General features: G+C 40.0%; 1 protein-coding gene across 4 annotated transcripts in view; it reads left to right on the top strand.

Moving 5' to 3' along the window:
• The window catches only part of LOC132830169 (phosphatase and actin regulator 4-like), a 175923-nt gene that overhangs the window by 15730 nt on the left and 138664 nt on the right, over positions 1–21529 (top strand). Inside the window, exon 1 of one of the 4 annotated variants that reach the window (XM_060847711.1) lies at positions 4748–4766. The exons of 2 other annotated variants lie outside the window; for them this stretch is intronic. The gene's annotated coding sequence lies outside the window, so the exon portion shown is untranslated. Of the gene's footprint in view, positions 1–4747; positions 4767–11872; positions 11936–21529 lie in introns of those variants that run through there. One more of the 4 variants, XM_060847710.1, reaches the window with a different exon arrangement.

A 21529-nucleotide genomic window follows, 5' to 3' on the forward strand; every position in this document is an offset into this window, starting at 1 on the left:
TACACACACTCCCTCCCCACCTCCCAGTATTTAGCTTAAAGCCCTATCCACCTCCACTGTTGTTGTCATTTACCAGGACTCTGGTCCCAGCATGATTCAGATGCACACCATCCCATTGGGACCGCTCCCTCTTTCCCCGCTACTGGTGCCAATATCTGATGAGTTCAAACCCGTTTCTCTCTCTCACCATGTTTTGAGCCATGTGTATACCTCTTTAATCTTGTTGACCTAGTGCGAGCTCAAAGCTCAGGTAATAATCCAAAGATGATTAATTTTTTTGATTCTGCTTATTAATTTCACCCCTAATTGCTTACATATCCTCAACAGAACTTCTTTCCTTTTTCTGCCTTTATCATTGGTACCGACGTGGATCACGGCAACTGGATCTTCTCCTTGCAATCCAAGTACCTTTGCAGCCCAGATGATATATCCTGTTCTCGGGCAACACAGCTTTCAGAACTCTTGATTCTGGCCACTGAACAATGGCTTTTTCTCTGACTAAATAATACCTGTTTGCAACTACATTTGTTTCTCCCCATTCTTGAATGGCCCCCTGTGCCACAGGTGTTATATCAGTTTGCTCATCCTCCCTAGAGCCCCACTCTCATCCACACAAGGAGCAAGAATCTCAAACCTGTTCGACAAGCTCAAAGAGGAGAAAGTGAGGATTGCAGATGCTGGAGGTTAGAGTCGAAGAGTGTGGTTCTGGAAAAGCACAGACGGTCAGGCAGCATCGGGGGAGCAGGAGAGTCGACGTTTCAGGAATAAGCTCTTCATCAGGAAAAGCTCAAGGGCTGAAGCTCCTTCAGCACTATCCCCTGGATCTCTTTACTTGCCTCGCTTATAGTCGCACCCTCCTGTCCCTGACCACTGGCCGAATTCAAGGTACTTTATCGAGGGATTGTGATCGTCTTGTGAAACACAGTGGCCAGGTAATTCTTCCCTCCACCAAAGTGTCGCAGTGTTCGAACATCAGCATCCAGCTCATCAACTCTGAGCCTGAGATCCTCAAGCAATAACACTTGCTATGTTTGTGGTCATTATGAACCACAATGGAGTCCACCAGCTCTTCTATCATAATCTAAAGCTTCCGGGTACGGACCTTTGGACTATGCTGTGATAGGTAATCTCACTTCATGGTGTCCCAAGATCTATGACAACCTTCAATGAATAAATATACTAATTTTATGATCATGAATAATTTTATGAATGGGCTGTCTATTTTGAAAGACAAGGAATAGATGCTCCTTCCTGAATGCGTACTTGCGTGAATATTATGCCAGGGCAGCATCAGAATTGTCTGTGATGACCCACAGTTGACTAGCTGGCCCCTTTAAATCCCCTGGAACCAGAGGTTCCATTGTGAGGTAATGTACTAACAGGGTGGTCTGAATGGTCCTTTTTTAAATTGTAGAATAGGTAGTTACTTTAAGTCGCGTTTTTTCAAATCCTCCTCCATGGGTACAAAACCTCACTGAACAACATGGTTTTGTGCTGACTAATTGTTGTGACTGGTATTTAATGTTGTGATCTGCAGGTATCAGCATTGCTGAGGTCTTTGATCAGTGTGCACCAAGGATTTTAGTCTTTTAAGTTTACAAGTGACTGACGGTCTGTACTCTATCCATCAACAGCACAGAAAAAGTACTTTCTGCAGTTTATGAAGGAGGTTAAGAGGCTTTAAATGTATGCTTGGCTACTGGAGGTTCTGCCCTCCAGCCTACTGTGATCCCTGAGTTATTTACCTTTCCTGGATTAATCAAGAAAGCAAACAGGGCTCCACTGTAACGCACCCTTCATTGATAAACGGTTCTCCTTTGTCATTGCCTCAGGGAGTGTCTCATAATGAGGTTGTTGAATCATGCTGCTGATTTTTAGGGCTTGTTTTAACACTTGTGTGTGTTACTGTGGCTTCCTAGACCTTGTGGTCCCCACACTTTATAATTGGCAAAAATAAACTAAAGGGGATCTGGAAAGTGCTGCACAAAAGGATAAAACCTGCAAAAAGGATTTGGCTTTGCATTTGATGGGACAACATGTGCAAGGCTATGGGCAAAGGGCAGTGGATTGTGACAAATAAGATAGTTGTTTCAAAGAGCTGACATGGGTACATTTGGCTAATGGCCTCCTTTTGTGGTGTTGCAGTGTCCAATTTGGCAACTGTAAATGTGTAAAACCGGGTGCTGAATGGCAACAAGGTATTCAGTTGTAGGAAAGGGGGTTGGTTTTCCTGCAGAGCTTGTGCCATAAATATATTTCCATTGACTACTGCTCCCTGAGTCTGCAATGATCCTGTGGTACCCCAAGCTGAAATCAACTTCTTATCAATTTGGAAGCCTAGGTGTATAGGTCACAACCACACTAAGAAACTTATTCTGTCAAGTGAGCCAGTGTTCTAACAAGACAGTATTCTCACTTCTATCTAAAATGACTACTTTAGGCTGATCGCACCGCTACTAATTTGGTGGGGTTTAGCTAAACATGGGCACTCCTGTCTACTGTTGCATGTTCCTTCGTTAGACGCTGCACTTTTTAATTCAGGTTGCAGTGCCCCACAGTCTGACAGTGACTGCTTTCAAATTTGGGCCAGCAGCATTTGCAAACCAAGTTTACTGAACAATCCCCACCATTTTCACAACCCGTAATGTTAGGTATCAACTTAAGCGCATGGGAGTCAGGGTGCTTTGCTGCAACATTAAGCTGTTCACTTCTTTCAGAAGACAATATTGCTTTAACCTTTTACAGCAGTTTATGTTCTTGCCTTCTGTTGGGCAATCTAGAAAATGAATAAAAAGTGTGTGGTTATGAATCTGGTTGCCTTGCTTATCCCCCATCCTACCAAAAGAACTGTCTTCCCCTTTTAGCCTGGGGGTCACAATTCTGGTTACACTTTTTTTAAAAATCAGCTATTTTGTTTTGTTTGACTTGTGTGGTTCGAAGAGCTTAGATAACAGCTTTTAGCACTGGTGTTTCACTGATGGATTCCTAAATTAAAACATCAGGTTTTGATATGTTGCGACAACTTGAGGCATGTGTAAATGAATGGTAGCTAAAGTATGAATAGTCCTCATAGTATGCTGCCTATGTAAGTTGATGTATTGTTAACAGTGACAATTTGCATTTGTACAGCATCTTAAATTTGGCAAAATTTTCTTAGAAATGTTATCCATCCCTAGGCTGCGGGATGTAGAACATGGGGGCACGGTCTCAGGGTAAGGGCTGAACATTTTAGCTTAAGACAAAATGTCTTCAGTTGTAGGGTTGTGAATCTTTTGGAATTCTCTACCTGATAGGGTTGTGGATGTGTCATAACCGAATATGTTTAAAAGGTGAGAGACACAATGTTGACTTGGAATCAAGAGATGTGGGGAGTTGATGGGGAAAATGGAGTTTAAGACCAATAACTGTATTGAATGATGGAGCTGGTTCAAGGGGCCATGTTGCTTGCTTCTCCTATTTCTTACAAAAATTGTGAAACGGAGTCACATAAGGATATATTTGGAAAGGTGATTAAAAGCTTGACCAAAACGAGAGTTGTTAAGAGACATCTTAATAGAGGAGGGGCATAGGACAGAACTCCAGAGTTTAAACCCAGGCATCTGAAATGTGGCAGCCAATTGTGAAGCAGTGGAAAATTGAGATTAACAAGAGTTGAGAATTGGAGCAGCACAAAACAAGGTCACATTGAGCTATTGTGACTATTTAGCTAAAATTTTACTCAGCACCTGTCTTATTTTCCACAACACCATGTGTGGAGCCAGACTGATTTTTCATTTTCCTTAAGTTGAGTGCAGCTAGGTTACACACATTAGAATATGATCTTAACCTACACGACCACCTGATGAAGGAGCGGCACTCTAAAAGCTAGTGCTTCCAAATAAACCTGTTGGACTATAACCTGGTGTTGGGACTTTTAACATTGTCCATATTAGAATAATTTGTGTTTGTAGGCAGAAGTGGAAGTCGATTCTGTTTTCGGGATAGCTAAGGATGTTTGGCAGTTGCTAGTTGTTTTTGCTAGATATTTGTTATGTCAGGCTTTTCACCATCTTTATTCTCATTCATATGGAGACAATTTTCTATAAGTGGGCCGACTCTCTGAACTAACCCCCAAAGTCTTCAGTCTTTTTTTGGAGTTAGTGCTGCATCAGTCTTGACCGTTAACATTGAACAGCAGAAAATTATTTACTACAGATCATGAAATATCCAAAATGTTTTCTTACAGGCTCATGCAAAAAAAAATGTTAGACCAGTGTACAGGTTAAAAGCCACTTATTTAGATATTTTTATCAGTTTAAAAAGTATAGAACTGTAGGTGCAATTAAGTATAGCTCAAAAATGATGCAGCAGATTAGTGAGAAAAAACTGAGCATAGTTCTTCCATCTTTATTTGTGTTAGCTCAAATAAATGGACAATTTACAATGCAGAGTAATGCCAACAGTGTAGGTTCAATCCCTGCACTGGCTGAGGTTACCTGAACTTTCTCAATCTCTCCTCTCGCCTGAACCTGGTGACCCTCAGGTTAAACCACCACTAATCATCTGTCTGTCTCTCTCCGAAAAGTCCTGTGGTCTGTTATGGCAACTTTACCTTTTTACTCTGCCTAACTCTTTTTGCACCACAGGATAAGCTTTGAATTACAGCCAATTGGCTGGCAGTAATGTCCCATTCTCTCTCTCCACAGTAATTTATCTACTATCCATACACACAGTTTTCTCGGAAAGAGGGAGCTGAACTTTGACATGCATCTCCTGACATCCTTAAGGTGTGCAAACCAAGTGAGATCTTCCATTTTTTTTGGGGGGGGGGGGCGCGGGGGGAAGAAACAGGAAACACACCACCTCTAATACTTGTACAATCTTTGGTTGGATAATATGGGACGCTGTTTCCAGAATTTCTGTTCAGCCTATTTACACTACTGTCTAGGTAATTTGAAGACCCTGAGGCCTTCCATGTCGTGTGTGTCTTTTATACTTTTAAACTGACAAAGAATGGTGTTTTTGCCATCTTATTAACGATAGCTTGAATTGGTTGGCATTCCTCCCTCTCCACAACTTCATTTCTTCTTGTGAGCAGAAATTAGAAATGTCAAACTGCATTCATGAACATTTTGAATGAACTCTATTAGTCACTTCAGACATACGGGTTTGTCATCTGCCTTCCATTTGAAACATGCCACTTCGTAATCATTGTGAAAAGCAGCTATTTCTGTCATACAAAGATTTTTTTTTGTCTTAAATATGGCTACTGTACAAACCTTTGTTTTACTGACAAACCTGTGATACTTCTTTAAAAGTGAAAAAAACTGCGAATGCTGTAAATCAGAAACAAAAACAGAAGTAGCTAGAAAAACTCAGCCGGTCTGACTGCATCTTTGAAGAGAAATTAAAATTAATGTTTCGGGTCGAGTGAGCCTTCCTCAGAACCCGTTCTGTGATTTTTGAGTTGATAGTTTTAATGCTTAAATGTAAACTATTGCCATCAGTTCTGGTGGCTCTGATCATGGTGATCACTGTGGTTGTACATGTTGCTTGCCATCCCTGCTGGACAGCCTAGAACAGTGAGTCACAGTATGGGTTTAAAGGTTTGACCATTTAGAACTTTAAATTCAAAACTTACTATGAGAATCTAAGGGCACTATGATAGGATGAGAACCTGAAGTCAGGTTGGTAAGTCACCTATGTTTTTATTGAATAACAGGTGTATTCAAGAGGTTATTTGACGTAACATTCTTATGATGTGAATGACGTATGATTTCTTCTTTGTTGCCCGCCTTTATTTTCCCTGAGTTGACGGTGTTGAACTTCTGTGAATCGCTTGGGCCTTTAGGCTGAATGTTATGTTTCGTGCATAACCCTGAGGTCAATGATAATTGTTTAGATTATGGTTCAGAAATGCAACTTGGGGGTGGGGTGGGGTATGGAGGTTTTGCTCTTAATTTGTCGCCCTTGTTCTCGTTGCCATTGGAGGACAGGAGGGTCAAGACATCATACTGTCTACTTCTATATTTGATGTTCTTTCCTGCAGTTTTTGAACGAGTGATTTGTATTCTGAATTTGGGCACTTGGGTGCCAAACACCTTGTGTTCATGTACAGATTGGTAATCCATAAGCATTTGAACCTAACAGTTTTAAACTCATGATCAGGTTTTACAGAATCCCTGAGTTTAGTTTAGTAGGTCAAGAGTGCAAATTGTGAAGTGCAAGGAGAGTGGTGAACTGCAAATCAATGTCACTGCATTTGAGTTTGGAACATCATCTAGTATTATACATACTGATGAATTCACCTCTTAATGTCTTGTAGTATATCACTTGGCTGATCCAGTGACAGATGTTGCTGAGAATCAATATAGAATTATAGCCATAAGCTGCACTGACACCAGATTTGTACAGCATTATACAGGATATTAATATTAGTAAGAATCGTTTTATTATTGAATGCTTGAGGGAGGGAGGAAGGCAAGAGTAATGTTTTTAAGGGATAATTTTACCAGCGATGAAAATGGTATTTAGTGACAATTTAAAAATTATATACGGTCACTTTAGATTTGTTAAGGAAATTATATATAAACTTGTTGTGCTGTAATTATATCTGCCTACGAGTAATAACATTTAAATGTCGTACAAGGTTACATTGGCACTTATAAGTAAGGCAAACAAAGTGCAAGTTTAATGTTAAAACATTAAAATTAGTATTGAGATTGTGGTGAAGTTGCTGTAGAATTTGGGATTGACATAGACATTAGTGTTAATGCAGCACAGATGCTGGCAGCCCTGCATAAGCCTTTTAGATTTGTGATAAAGGATTTGAAAAGGTGGGTTAGTTGTAAATATACAGTACTGTCCTTGTATCTGGGACTTGGGTTCAGAAGAAGCCTATGGTGGTGGAATGAATGGTATCTATAAAGTTCATACAGTGAATTGTGTTTGGACAATGTTAGTCTGTTTCTTGCTTTAATTCAGTGGTATTGTGCAGGCTTAACTGTGCTAATTTCTGTAGTAATTCAGTGAGACCGCAGTATTACCTGATCATTATCAGACAGTTGTTTGGGAGCTTACTCAGCACGAATTGATTGCAATATTTTCAATATTAGAGCAGTACTTCAAAAATATATATTTGTAAATTGCTTTGTAAATCCCTAAAATTGTAGCACTATATGAATGCAATGGTTTCTTTCAAGCCTATCTGGAAGACTAATGTGGAAAATGGGAAAGGTTATATTTAGTTTAGTTACAAAATGATCACTGCTACCTCCTTTAAGAACTGTAAAGGATGGGCAATAATTGCTGCATCAGCAGCAACCCACATTTCTTTAATTAAAATAACAGGTATTGTGTGATTAGGTTTGTGGATGTGGGAGCATTACTGTACCTTGCCCAGGAATATTCTATGTCGAAATATGTTCAGAGGACAAAGCTGTGTCAATGCTTGCCACTGCAGTGCTCACCTTGATGAGCAGTGAAACCTGTTCCACTGTCCAAGTATGTTGATTTAGACAATTGGCACTTGTTGTTAGCCTCAGTGATCCCAAATAGGTGCAAGAAAAATCAACCAGCTTTTAATTGCAGTTATTCAGGATTGTGTGCAAACTATTATCGTGCAGTATGTGCATGTGAGGAAAAGTAACTTGTGCTGCTGTACAGCAAAGAATGTTCTCATTCCTTGCTGCATGTTGTCTGCAGGTTGTCTTCAAAACAAATTTTGTATCTTCCAGTAAAGTACAGGGAGCAGTCTTGGTTTGCTGAATATATCCTGTGTATATTGTCACCGATGAGTTAATAACATTATTTAGCTGCCTCCGGTACCAGTGTTAATTTCAACGCTGACATTCAGGCACCAGGAATTGCCACAATAATAAGTTTGAAAAGTGGTAAATGCACCGAACTAATCCGAGGAGAATGCAAACAGTAATGATAAATGTTTTGGATGATCCAGAATATTCTAAACCAGAGCTTGATTTCTAGTCTGTGCGCACCAGCTGTGGTAGCTACTATTGGCCAACACACACTTTGGGCAATGAAGAAGACAAATGAGCAAATTGACTGTTAGCATGTCTCAACGAGCAGCACCTCATGTCGAGTCAGAAATTGTGTGTGCCAATCCCATACTGACATTGAAACATGTTATCCAGGTGACCTGTCCATATGCTGCAGTGGTCAAAGTGGTGTCTTTCAGATAAGTGATTAAATCGAGTCTCTATCTACTTGATCAGGCGATTGTGGAATATTCCATGGTACTATCTAAAGAACTGCAGGACATCTTCCCTCCTGTCCTGATCAAATGTTTCCATTAATTGCTACATTGAAGAATATAGCCTAATGTTTGATTTTCATTTCATATCCGTTTGTTGGGTCTTGCTGTGCACAAATTAGGTTGATTGGTATGGTCTGGGATTTTCACCCCAATTAAAGGAGGGAAGGATAATCTGAGCAACATAATTAGATTGCTCTCCTAGTTTCTCTTAGGATCTGCGCTATTGGTGATTTGTGTTTGCCGTTCATCATCTGTTATGAGTCTGCAGGTATGATTACAGTCCAATTTGAACATAACATTTCAGTTGCAATGGGTCATCATTCACTGCTGCATGCTTCTTCCTGTCGTGGCATGTTTCTGTGGCAATCTGAAAATGTAGGTCTTTGGATTTTCATGTTCTGTTGTCGAGATTTTGGTGCCAAGTGCTTCAGCCATGAGTAGACTGCTCCCTGATGTTGAATTGGAGTCAATCTGGCATGAAATGATGTCTTGCTTGCATGAATCTCTATCATTGTTTTAGCTTACCAGTGGGCCTGCTGAGATCATCAAGCTCTCCACACAGTACGGTTTTTGGTGAGCAAGATATTTCATTCTAATGATGTGATTTGCCAGCATCACTTGAGCAATACCGTAGTATTTTGAGTTAGAAAGCTGCAGTGCTCTGACTTTGGAGTGCAATGCAACTAAGGAATCCCAAGGACCTTTCTAAAACCACACATATGAAATGAATTTAGTCTGCATTCCTGATTCTAACATGTTGTCCAAGTTTCAGCCCCAGGCAGGAGTCTGTTTAGTATGAGGGGATTATAGATTATTAGTCATAAGGCAATTGGGTATTTGTGAATTTTTCAGGCTCTTGCCTGAATGTGGAAGCAGGACTACTAATGCTTGATTAGATTAGATTACTTAGTGTGGAAACAGGCCCTTCAGCCCAACAAGTCCACACCGACCCTCCACAGAGCAACCCACCCAGACTCCTTCCCCTACATTTACCCCTTCACCTAACACTACTTGCAATTTAGCATGGCCAATTCACTTAACCTACACATCTTTGGACTGTGGGAGGAAACCGGAGCACCCGGAGGAAACCCATACCGACACGGGGAGAATGTGCAAACTCCACACACAGTTGCCCGAGATGGGAATTGAACCAGGGTCTCTGGCGCTGTGAGGCAGCAGTGCTTACCACCGTGCTGCCCTGAATGCAAACTTAATCTTCTCATCAAGCTTCATTGTGGTTGACTGTTGATTGCCATGCTGCTTTGGATTGATCATCTTGATTCTTTGTCATTATGTGATGTACATTTTTTTCTAATCAATACTTTGAGAGAGGTTATTTTTAAGATATACCCCTGGAACAGGTGGGACTTGAACCCAGGCATCCTGTTTTAGATAAAGTGTGACTAGTTTAGTAGATCACGAGTTTTGGATTGACTTTGTAAAAGCTGAATCATTGAATTGGGTGCAATTAACTTGGTTGGGAACTGGATAAGGATGCTCTATGTGGATGCTGCGGGATCTGTGAAAGCTGTCTGTCAAAACAGGAAGTGCCCTGGCCCCTCAGCTCTATAGTACTTATATTTTTTAAAAGTTGTCATGCCAGTAACGTTAAATAGGTCAAAGCCTTATCTGTGGGAAAGTTCAATTCTGTGCAGTGAAATGAAAAGACAAATAGAAAGGTGCGTAATGTTGAAACTTCTAAGTTGGGTGGGAAATCTATTCTCTTATGTAGTTTGAGAAAACCAGGTGGATCAGAAAGAAGCTTCCATTCATTTTTGTGGATGTCCAGGTATGGATTACAGCAGGAATTGGCTTGCTCCAGCATGACCACATATGGAATGAAACTTTGGTTATCTGTTGCCCCTTTATTTTTCATGTAACACCTGAACAGACCAAGGATAGCCAAAGTTAGAAAAATAAAATAGTCCTGTCTCTCTTATCCCTTGATCACTTGTTCTCTCGACAAATTCTTTCTTACGTTTACTGCATTGTACATTTGCATTTTCCTGTGACCCCACTGGATAAGAATACTGAGCTGCAGGAAACTTGGGTGTGTTTAGTCAGCCCCACTAAAATAGCTCAACGTTCATTTTGCATCGGGATCGTACAGTCAGTAGGCACAGGAGACCTGTCGGTACAGCTTATGTGATAAATACAAACTGGGTTCCAATTCATGTCCGAGGAGTAAAAGGGTGTGTGTTAAACAAAGTTCTTTGTGGGAGTATCCGTTAACTGAAGTAGAAATTGATAAGTTGAAAAATGGGTGAAAGTGAGAAATTCCTTTTAGTTATATTGCTATGGAATGTGAATTGCCACTGTTATTTGTGTTTTTTGAAAACTGCTGTAAGATAAATGTGTAGATTTATATTCTTTTAAAGATGTAAGATACTGGATGTTTAAATGCTGGTTGCCCTCTTGTATGCCCAGCTTTGGGACACACTCTGCTCATGCCACTCTTCCAATTGGGTCATACAGCTTGATTGTCCGTGAGCTCAGGATCCAGCCCAGCACAATGGCTTGTATTTGAGTAGCCAGCCAAGACTTTGAGATTCGACTCAGGACCTAAAGAACGGTCATACGGGCTAGGAAAGGACATTGGAACTGTGGAGAAAACTGGAGGAAGAACAGATGTGACTTCTTAGCTCCACAACCACCCAAAAAGCAGCTGTCAGTGCTGAAAATCTTGTGGTTCTGAAAGATATCATAAAATAGTTATTAATGCAGAACTAGTTACCATAAAGAGCAATTTAATTCAGGCCAGTGGGAAACTAATGAGGATGCTTTTCTGGAAAGCAGAATTTATTCCTGGGATGAGGGAGCTATCCTAAGACATTGAATAGAACCTACATCCTCCAGGTTAGAGAATCAGAAATGATCAAGTTGATACATGGGTAATTCTTTGAGGGGAGATCACAAGAGACTGTTCTCCCTACCTAGGACATAACGGTTGGCCATTTTGGATTGAGATGAGGAGAAACTTCTTCAGATATGTCATTGTGTATCTTAGGAATACACTATCCCCAGACAGCTTTAGATGTTCAGTTTATTCAAGATTATGATTTGACAGAAGATTGGACACAAACGTAAGCAAGGGATGTTGAGATAGGGCAGAAAGTGGTCGTTAAAGTTAACTCTATTCTGATAACTTGTGTGTTTACTTCAGAATGAACACCAGTTCTTTCAAAGAGAAAATTCAGCTAAATTCACTCACCCAACCCCTTACACAGTGCTGCAGTTTATTTAATTTTATGTATTCATCTATAGTAATTTTATATGTCTGGTGTAAAGCTGTTCCTGTCAACTAGAATGCTTATAATGGAGAGAGCTACACATTAACACTAAAACGTCTTGTAGAAAATTACTAATATAATTCCAACCTTAATAGCAATCATTTGGTTCCCTTTTAAACTTGATGCTGTATTTATAAACATGTGTATATACATTAGGCCATATGATTGCATCAATAACATTTAAGACCCTCCAACATGGAATCTCTTGTAATAATTTTATGACTTCATAAAACTGAATACTTTATTAATCTCTTGAGATCCACAGTGATATACGTGAAGCAGTTTCTCTTCATCTCAACTCTAAATGGCCAAACTTTAACCTGAGACTGACCTCTTGTCCTAGGCAGAAGAAAAAGGGTCTCAGCCCCTACCCTCAAAAAGAATTACTCAGGTATCAAATTGATCATTTCTCATTCTTCTAACTTGCCATGTGTTCAGGTGTGACTTGATTTTGGGGAGTCAGCAGATCTGTTTATGTTGGGAATTTCCTTCTTTACTTTCAAATGGAACATCCTAAAATGCATGAGTATGCAGATCTGCTGGTAGTTATAGTACACTAAAAATAACAGAATTTGCTGCAGTATTCAACAAAGACTACTTTAAACATCCATGATAGAGTCTACAAGTATTTGATATGTTGCCAACCCACCAGGTTTGCTCTGAGTCTGTGGGAATTAAGGACAAATATCCAGGATCTTAGCGCAAATGATATGTAGTAGAAAGATTATTGAGACATAAATGTTTATAATTTTCAACTTTTGTTTCCTATTACAATTATTAGATATTTGAGTAAAATGTCTGGCAGTCAAATGTGATGTGTTGTGCACACGTGAGTGAACATGTTAGGTGAATGTAGAGAGTGTGGTGCTAGAAAAGCACAGCAGGTCAGGCAGCGACTGAGGAGCAAGAGAGTCAAAGTTCGGGCAAAAGCCCTTTGTCAGGAACAATTCTCCTGCTCCTCGGATGCTGCCTGACCTGCTGTGCTTTTCCAGCACCACTCTAGACTCTAATTTCCAGCATCTGCAGTCCTCACTTTCGCCCTGTTAGATGAGTGTGCAGAGTGTGAGTGTTCAAGGCTCTCGGGCCTGATAATCACTATGTACATATACTTGAAAAATGGCAGTGAGTATCTCAATTCTTCTCAATACAAAATAGTGTTATTATTTTCCCTGTCAACCTCAATGTAGTTTTCCACAGATGTTGATCCAGTTCCTTTTTTAAATGTTGATTCCGCCTGGGTATTCCCCTCTGTGGGAGGGAGAGACAGATTTATTTTCCTACTTTTCTTGTAGCTTTAAATCTGTTAATAAACCCTGATTACTCATCATCAAAAGATATGTAGTCACCCCCAACGTACCCACAGGGGATATGTTCCAAGACCTCCTGCAGAAGCCTGAAACCGCGGATAGGAGCAAATCCATTCATTTCAATAGGAAAGTTACCTTCCCAGCAGCTCCCTGCTCCCAGCAGGTTCCTTATATGTTCACACTGTGGGTACCTGAATCTATGGAAAGCGATTCCGCGGATATGAGGTGTGTGTGTGTGTGTGTGTGTGTGTGTATATATAGATAGATAGATAGATATATATATATATGTATACATCTATTTATGTATGGAAAGAAAACTACATTAGTTGGATAAATATGTAAAATAGAATAAATAGTAATGCTCTGTGTAAGCAGTTGGGTGAGTGGATTTAGCTGGATTTGCTCTTTGAAATAGCTAGTGTTGACTCAGCACCACATGGCCGCAACCTGTGCTGCGCTGCTCTGATTCTACAAATACAAATACCGCTAAATAATGTACACTGAGTGACTAGGAGGAAATCTCCTGCAGTCGTATATCATGTACTTTGGACAAGTTAATTGGGCAAATACATGGCGGATGCAGTATAATGTAGATAAATGTGAGGTTATCTACTTAGGTATCAAAAACAAGCAGTCAGATCAATATAATTGGGATAGACTGGGAAAAGAAATGCATTGAGGCCTTGGAGTCCAGGAGTCCATGTACGCAAGTTGGTTGAAAATAACCTTGCAGGTGCAGCAAAGTGTGAAGAAGGCTAATAGTATATTGGTCTTCATAGCAAGAGGTTTTGAATACGGGGTGGTGGGGGGGCGGGGGGGATTGTTACAACGATACAGCATTGGTAAGACTGCACCTGGAATATTCTGTGCAGTTTTAGTCTCTTTTTCTGAGGAAGGATGTTCTAGTTATGGGAGGTATGCAGAGAAGGGTTACCAGACTGATTCACCAGGCTGGATTGACCTATGGAGAAAAATGGGATTGTTTAGTATGAGATTCACTCGAGATTAGAATGAGGGCGATCACAGGAACTTAAAATTCTATCAGGGTAGATGCTGGAAGCGTGTTCTCAATGACTTGGTGTCACAACCTAGGAGCACGGACTCAGGAAAGGGGTCGTTTTTTTAAGGATGGCAATGAGTAGGAGCTCCTTCACCCAGCAAGTATAAGCCAGTGGAATTCTATGCCACAGGAAACATTGAGGCCAAAGCATTGAAGACTTTCAAGAAAGCTGTAGATACAGGACTAAAGGGATCAAAGAATGTGGGATCACAGTATTGAGTTGGATGCATAGCTGTGACTATGTTGAATAGCAGGCTCAATGGGCCAAATGATCTATTCCTTCTGTATTTTTTGTTTTCGTATTTAGTTTCTTTCTTGGGCATCGTGACATTGTAACATCATGATTAATGTCCCATTGTGCTTCATTGTTCAATATCAAGAAGTGTCTGTGGATTGGAAAGTTGCCAAAAAGAAGGTAACTATAGGCCGATTGGCCTAACATCTATTGTTGGAAAAGTATTGGCACTAACTATTAAGTGTGTACTTGCAGAACATTTGGAAAATCAAAATCTAAGCAAACCAGGTCAGCATGGTTTTGTGAAAGGGAAATCATGTCTGAATAATTTCCTCGAGCTTTTTGAGGAAGTCTCAACCAAGTGGATAGAGGAGGACCAGTAAATGTGTTATATTTGTCAAATACCTTCTAGAAGTCCAATGTAACTCTTAAAGGGGTAAGTCATAAGATTAGAGCTCACTGTTGAAGATAGTATATTGGCATGGTTAGAGAATTGGGGAATGGGCAGGAAATACTAAGTTGGGATAAGGGATTTGTTCTCAGCTTGACAACCTCTTGTGTTCCACAAGGTTCGCTGTTTACAATATATTTTCATGATGCGAGGGAAGAAAGTGAACGTACTGCAGCCAAATTTGCAGACAGCCCAATAGGTGGAAAGGCGGATTTCAAAAAAGGATATTAACAGTTTAGAGACTTATTGATAGCTTACGTAATTGGACAAAAAGTTGGCAAATGGAGTATGACATGGGAAAATGTACAGTTAAAAGGGCAATATTACTTAGATGAGAAATACTGCAGAAAGTTGCAACACAAAGGGACTTGAATCACAAAGCCAGCAGATAATCAGGAAGGCTAATGGAATGCTGGCCCTTGTTTCAAGGGGGTTGGAATACAAGGGGAGTCTTACTGCAAGGTGCTGGTGAGACCACAGCTGGAGTGGATTTGATCCTCTAATTTAAGGAAAGGTAAATTAGATTGATTGGAGAGAAGGTTAACTATGATGATCTCTGGCATTGGTGGGATTGGCCCACGTGCAAGGGCTAAAAAGGTTAGGACTCCTCAAAATTAAGAACAATAAAAGATGGTATCACTAAAACGTACAAGATTCTTAAGGGCTTAACAGGGTAAATATTGAGAGAATGTTTCCCCTCATGGGAGAGTCTAGGACCAGAGGATGATATAGACTCAGAATAAAAGGGTTCCAATTTAAGATTGAGATAAGGAGGAATTTCTTCACTAAATATTTGAACTCCTTGCCAGAGATCTGTGGAGGCAGAGTCCCTGTGTATATTTAGGATGGAGATAGATTAAAGGGTAATGTGGAAAAGAGCAGGGAAGTAGATGTGAGGAGTGTTGAATCAGCCATGTTCTTATTGGATGGCAAAGCAGGCTCAAGGGAGCAACTGGCCTAATCATGTTTCTATTTCTTATGGTTTTATGCCAATCTTTTATGGCACTCATTAAAATCAATGTTTCAAACCACAAACAATGGTTGTTTCATAGGGTCCTGTGACCAGAGTAGTGGCAGGAGAGTGTATAGTTCATGCAAATCTTAACTTGTTTATCTGGCGAGTCCCTAAGCTGTACAAAGTTGGAATATCTTAGGATTGATTCCCAGCCTGATAGTGAAAGAAAGGTTTGTTTTTGTATAATGACCCTATCTGGTGTGCGTCCAGAGGTCCACTATTAGTAGTGTGGTCAATGTGAAAATGCAGCTAATTTGTGCACATAAAGCTTACTCTTGGTGTGAAAGTAATCAGGTTATCCATTTTATTTGTGCTGTTAGCTAAGAGATAAGTCATTGCTAGGACACTTGGAATACCCTGCCCTCCCCTTTCAAAATAGTGTAGCGGGATCTTTCCACCCGAGAGGCTCCAGTTTAACAGCCCTACTGGCTCCTTTCTGAGACCGACATTCCTGTTGCTTTCAGTATTCCTGCAAGGTGGAAATGCACATGATCCTGCTTGTCAAGCCCATCTGGCATTGCTGTTGAGTAAATTACAAGGGTCTCTGTTAATTTCTCCTGACCCAGGAAAACAATATGGCTCTGGGAGAGGGGTGGAGAAAAGAAGAAAGGGGGGAGATATATACTTAAGCCTAAACTAGGCCATTATATCAATGAATTTTTTTTATTTGTATCATGGAGGGAAGAGTCACAGCTTTAAGTATTAATCAAGAGCTTCCAGTACTGAATAGTGCCAGAGTGCAAATATAGAAACAATCTCTAATCCCTGTCTCTTTGCCGATGCTGACTAAATTCACACTTAGAATTGCTTTTGAAAATCTGCTTGTTCTGAATATTCATGCATCACTTCACCACACACTCAGAATTTACTTCACTGGCCAAAAACGAATGATTAATTTACATCCAGTGCCTTTGATGAGTGTTGGTCATTCAGAACAACCTGGGACAATTTTGTTTGGATGTTTGGTGCAGTGTTAGTACTGCTTAAGCCTCTGAGAATGGTCACTCAACTAGCAACTGATTCTGTTGATCTGTTTGTTGAAAGGTGATCTAGGCCCAGTTGATGCTATATTTTTGCATTTGAGTTTACTTGGATCAGTTAACTTTTTCTTGGTTTGGTCAGGAGGTTATTTTATATAGTAACATAGCAACTGGAGTAGGCCATTCAACCCTGCTGTGCAAATCAATAGGATTGTGGGTGATGTACAGCCTCAATCCATATGCTTGCCTTGTGCCCGTATTCTGAGATCCCTATGCTTAATAAAAAAAAAAGTTGTCTTTCTCCAATTTAACAATTGAATTCACATCAACTGCCAATTGAATAAGAGGGTTCCAAACCTCCACTACTCTTTGCATGTAGAAGTGCTTTCTAATATCACTCTTGAATGGCCTGGCCCTAACTCTTAGACTATGCCCCCACTTCTATACCCAAATCTTGTTGGACGTCACTATATTTCATTTTGTGCCGTCTAAAATATACCTACATTTGTCCCTTTACAGTGAAATGGGTAATCTTGCACTAACTTTGCCCATTCACCTAACCTGTCAGTATCCCATTGTAATTTTATGCTGTCACCGACATTATCTACGATGCTGTCCAATTTTGTGTCATCACGTTTGGCAAGCTAAGCTGGCCTCACATGAAAGTGAAATACTGCAGATATTGGAAATCTGAAATAAAAACAAAATATGCGTAATATCAACAGATCTGGCAGTATTTGTGGAAAGAGAAAGAATTAACGTCAAGTTGGTTATGACTCAGTTTCAGATGCTGTCAAACCTGAGTGCTTTGAGTATTTTATTTTTGTCTAACTCTGGCCTAAGTCTCTGCTTGTGTCATTCAGTAAATGTCACTCAATTTCCATCAGGAGCTGACCAGAGTCAAGGCCAGTTTTCCCACCTTGCATACCCAGAGGTACAGGAGCTAATGTTAAGGCCCAGCTGTTGCACTTTCTCGTTCAGTCCAAACCACAACTCTGTGTGGTGTAATTACATGCTCAGCAGGAGTGACATTTTGAAAGTTCAACATAGTTATCATTTCCAGCGTGTGTACAGTGTCTGGACTGCCAGATTCCATTGTAGCCAGGCCTGTGAATAAGTGAAATATTTGCTTGTTAATTGTATACCAAATGCTCTGAACAGGAGTCATTTAAACAGTCAGTAAAAAGCTATTAAGAGCAGTTCTTGCATAATCTTTTTTTTTGGTCAGGCATGAATCTATGCTGTTTCTAGCTACCGTTTGACATGTCTCTAGAGTTTTGTCCATGGGCCTTCCACTGGCCTGCTCCCTGACTGAATTGAAATTGCGCAAAAAGAAAAAGGCCTCTATACAGCCTTAATTTATTTCAATTTGTTTTGCTGGGTGCTTTTACTTTGAAACCAAACACTCTGCATTAGCAGCAATTAGGTTGTAAGGGGACCGTGATGAGAGAACACAGTGAATGTAAAGACAAATTGTAATGCTCTCGTACACTAGTTTTGGTCTACTAGTATTCCATAGATGTGCTAGTCGGCTTTATCGATGTTCGTCTTAACTTCAATAAGCCATTGAGAATGATTAGAAGTGAGTAGATGTCAGTGAAGAGATGTTTATCGTTCAGTAAACTGTGCTGGAGAGTTTCAAAATGTGTTAAATTGTTTGAAGACTGTTGTAAACAGTAAACCTTTTGAAGTGAATGAAGACTTGGTTTTTTGGGGATGCAAACTGTTTTTATGGAAAAGCAATATAAGTAATATCTTGCTAATGGGTGACAAATATTTGCTTAACCTCATTTCACACTGGAATATGGAATATTATTAATTTCAGTACAAATGTCCAAATAAGATTTGTGCAAGATTTTGTACCAAGAGGCTGGTTCGAAAGTGGAGCTTGCAACCACAATGAGTAATTGAGGCAAATAGCACAGTCGCATTTTCTGATGTGGTATTAACAGAAGGAAGGAAGAAACAGCAGGGTATTTTAGAGGGTGAAGTAGGATTGGAGGAAACTTTTGTGTGGAGTACAGCAACTCAATTGATTGGCTCAAATGACTTGTTTCTTGCAGTACATCTTTAGTTCATCTCCCCCACATGAAAACTCCAACAAAGGACTTCCAGCGGCATGTGACACTGTCAGTTAATTGTTATTGAATTCATGCTTTATTGTAGCGAATGCTAAGTGGATAAAAAACGATTATGCAAGAACTGCTCTTAATGGCTTTATTATGAAGCCATAAAAGCATTGAGCAACCTTAAAAGCTCAAGTGAAAATCATTTCGTTTGCAGATTAGTGAATACAATTTATATCTAATGAAGCACAATAGAGATAATTTGGACCAACAGATTTTAAGGTGCATTTTAAAGGAGGTCAGTCTTTGTTTGCATCCCTCCATTCTTTAAGGGATTGAAAATTTTGTGTGCCTGTCCCAATCCCTGTTCTGTGTCCCTCAATCTTAAATCTTGATTGTTCTGATCACTGGAGCAAAGTTGAGAATCATAGAATCCCTACAGTGCCGAAACAGGCAATTTGGCCCAACAAGTCCACACTGACCTCCGAAGAGTAACCTGCTGAGACCCATTCCCCTACTCTATTACTGTACATTTATCCCTGACTAATGCACCTAACCTACGCATTCTTAACGCTATTGGCAATTTAGCATGGTCAATTCATCTAACCTGCACATCTTTTTTGGATTGTGGGAGGAAACCGGAGCACCTGGAGGAAACCCACGGAAACACGAGGGGATTGTGCAAACTCTACAGTCGTCAAGGCTGAAATAGAACCTGGGTCACTGGCACTGTGGGGCAGCAGTGCTAACCGCTGAGCCACTGTGCTGCCAATAATCCAGAGGTTTATGTCAAAATTCAAAGAATCTGAGTTCAAACTGCAACATGGCAGCTCGAGAACTTGATTTCAGGAATAAAGGCTGTTATCACTAAGAGTGAGCATAAAACTATCAGATTAAAGTAGAAGCCCAACTGGTTTACTCCTCCTTGAAAGGAGGAAACCTGTTGCCATTTCCTGGTCTGCTGTACATATGCCTCTGGTCTTTCACTAACACAGTTCGCTCTTAACTACCTTCTGACATGACCTAGAGTGCCAGTCAGTTAAATTAAATAGAATAAGACCTTTTATCACCGCACCTCTTCTGGGAAACTAGGGATGGGCAATAAATGTCAGTCTTGACGAGAATTCATATATATTTTAGTCAATCACATGGCTTCCAAAGTCACCATGTGTTTATCACAGGGACCCGGGTTCAATTCCAGCCTCAGTCGATTGTCTGTGTGGAGTTTGCACGTTCTCCCCGTGTCTGTGTGGGTTTCCTCTGGGTACTCTGGTTTCCTTCCACAGTCCAAAGATGTGCAAGTTAAGTGAATTGGCCATACTAAATTGTCCATAGTGTAAGGTGTATTAGTCAGAGGGAAGTCGGTATGGGCGGGTCGGTGTGGACTTGTTGGGCCAAAGGGCCTGTTTCCACACTGTAGGGAATCTGATCTAATCTAAAAATACTACAGATGTTGGAAATCTGAAATAAGAGCACAGTGCTCGAAATACTTTAGTTCTGGTAGCATTGGTGAAGTAAAAGTTAATATCTTGGGTAAAGATGGCTTTTGTTTGCCTAAAAGAACAGTTATAATTTTCAACAAGTTTACAATGAAGTATGTAGCCCCTTTATTATATTTCTCTCTTTTTTTTTTCCTTAAACTATGTTCAATTTGTTCTCTGGATATTAGTTTCCATAAAGAACAGGATTGTGTGCTCTTGTGGGTGGGTAAAGTTTGAGTAAGCTACCATTTGATTAGCTTGTTTGATAGGCTTGTGAGTGGGCAGTTGATATGTTCTATTACTGTCTTCAGTCCAGTTTCTGGAGTAGCCTTCATCTTGTTGAAAACCTTCAGTTTGTAGAAATGGTTTGCAGTTTGTGGTGCTTTGGCTTCCACACAAATCAGAGTTCATCTTATCCTTCAAACAGGACCTGTGTAGAAAGAGGGGAAGAAAATGTTGCTGAAAGTACCTGTATCTTACAAATAGGTGCGTGGCCTCTTACCAGCTATTCTCTTCAAATGAATTCTGCTATAGCACTGTTTACAAAAGGACATTGCTCAACCGAAATATTCTTCACTCCTGCATTACAGAGTAATTTATTAGATCATTATGCAGGAGGAGGCCATTTGACCTCTTGTATTTTGGCTTTTGAAAGAGCTACCAATTAAGCCTAATTCCCCAGTTTTTTTTCTTGTGTCCCTGCAGTTGTTTATCCATTCCAACATTTATCTAATTCTGTTCAGAAAGTTATTACTCCATTTGCATCCACTATTTTTTGAGGTAATATATTCCAAATCATCCTAACACAGTTTTTATATTCTCATGATTCTTGTGATTCTTGAGCCAAATGCCTTAAATCTGTGCCCTACAGTTATTGGACTTTTTGTCACTGGAAATGATTTATTCTGATTTCAGCCTGTCAAAACGCTGATTTTGAAATACTTACATCAAATCTCCTGAGAATATTCTTTGCTTAAAGTGCAATCCTACTTTCTGCAGTGTCTTTGGGCAATCGGCATCTCTCCATCACTGTTGACTTTTAGTAAGTCTCCTTTGCACCCTTTCCAAAGCCTTGACACACTTGAGAAAGAATGACTGACTAGAATTGGATGCAGTGCTCTAGTTGAGTTCTAACCAATGATTTATAAAAGTTTAGCATAACCTGTACACTCTGAACAAAGTTCCTCTTTTTCCAAATCATTCAGTGTCATTATTGGTGGTTTAGGACAAAAATAATAGGCTGTTCCCTTTAAAATAATTTGTATTTAGATGAGATTTTTTTTTTAACCTGTATCAGAAATCAATAAGTTTGAAATCCAGGGGCTTTTTTTCTTCTGTAGGAAGAGCACAGAAGAACGATAACACTCTAAAGTATTCTCTGGGATCCCTG

The sequence above is a fragment of the Hemiscyllium ocellatum genome, chromosome 30, assembly GCF_020745735.1.
Source record: "Hemiscyllium ocellatum isolate sHemOce1 chromosome 30, sHemOce1.pat.X.cur, whole genome shotgun sequence".
NCBI classification, from domain to species: Eukaryota; Metazoa; Chordata; class Chondrichthyes; order Orectolobiformes; family Hemiscylliidae; genus Hemiscyllium; species Hemiscyllium ocellatum.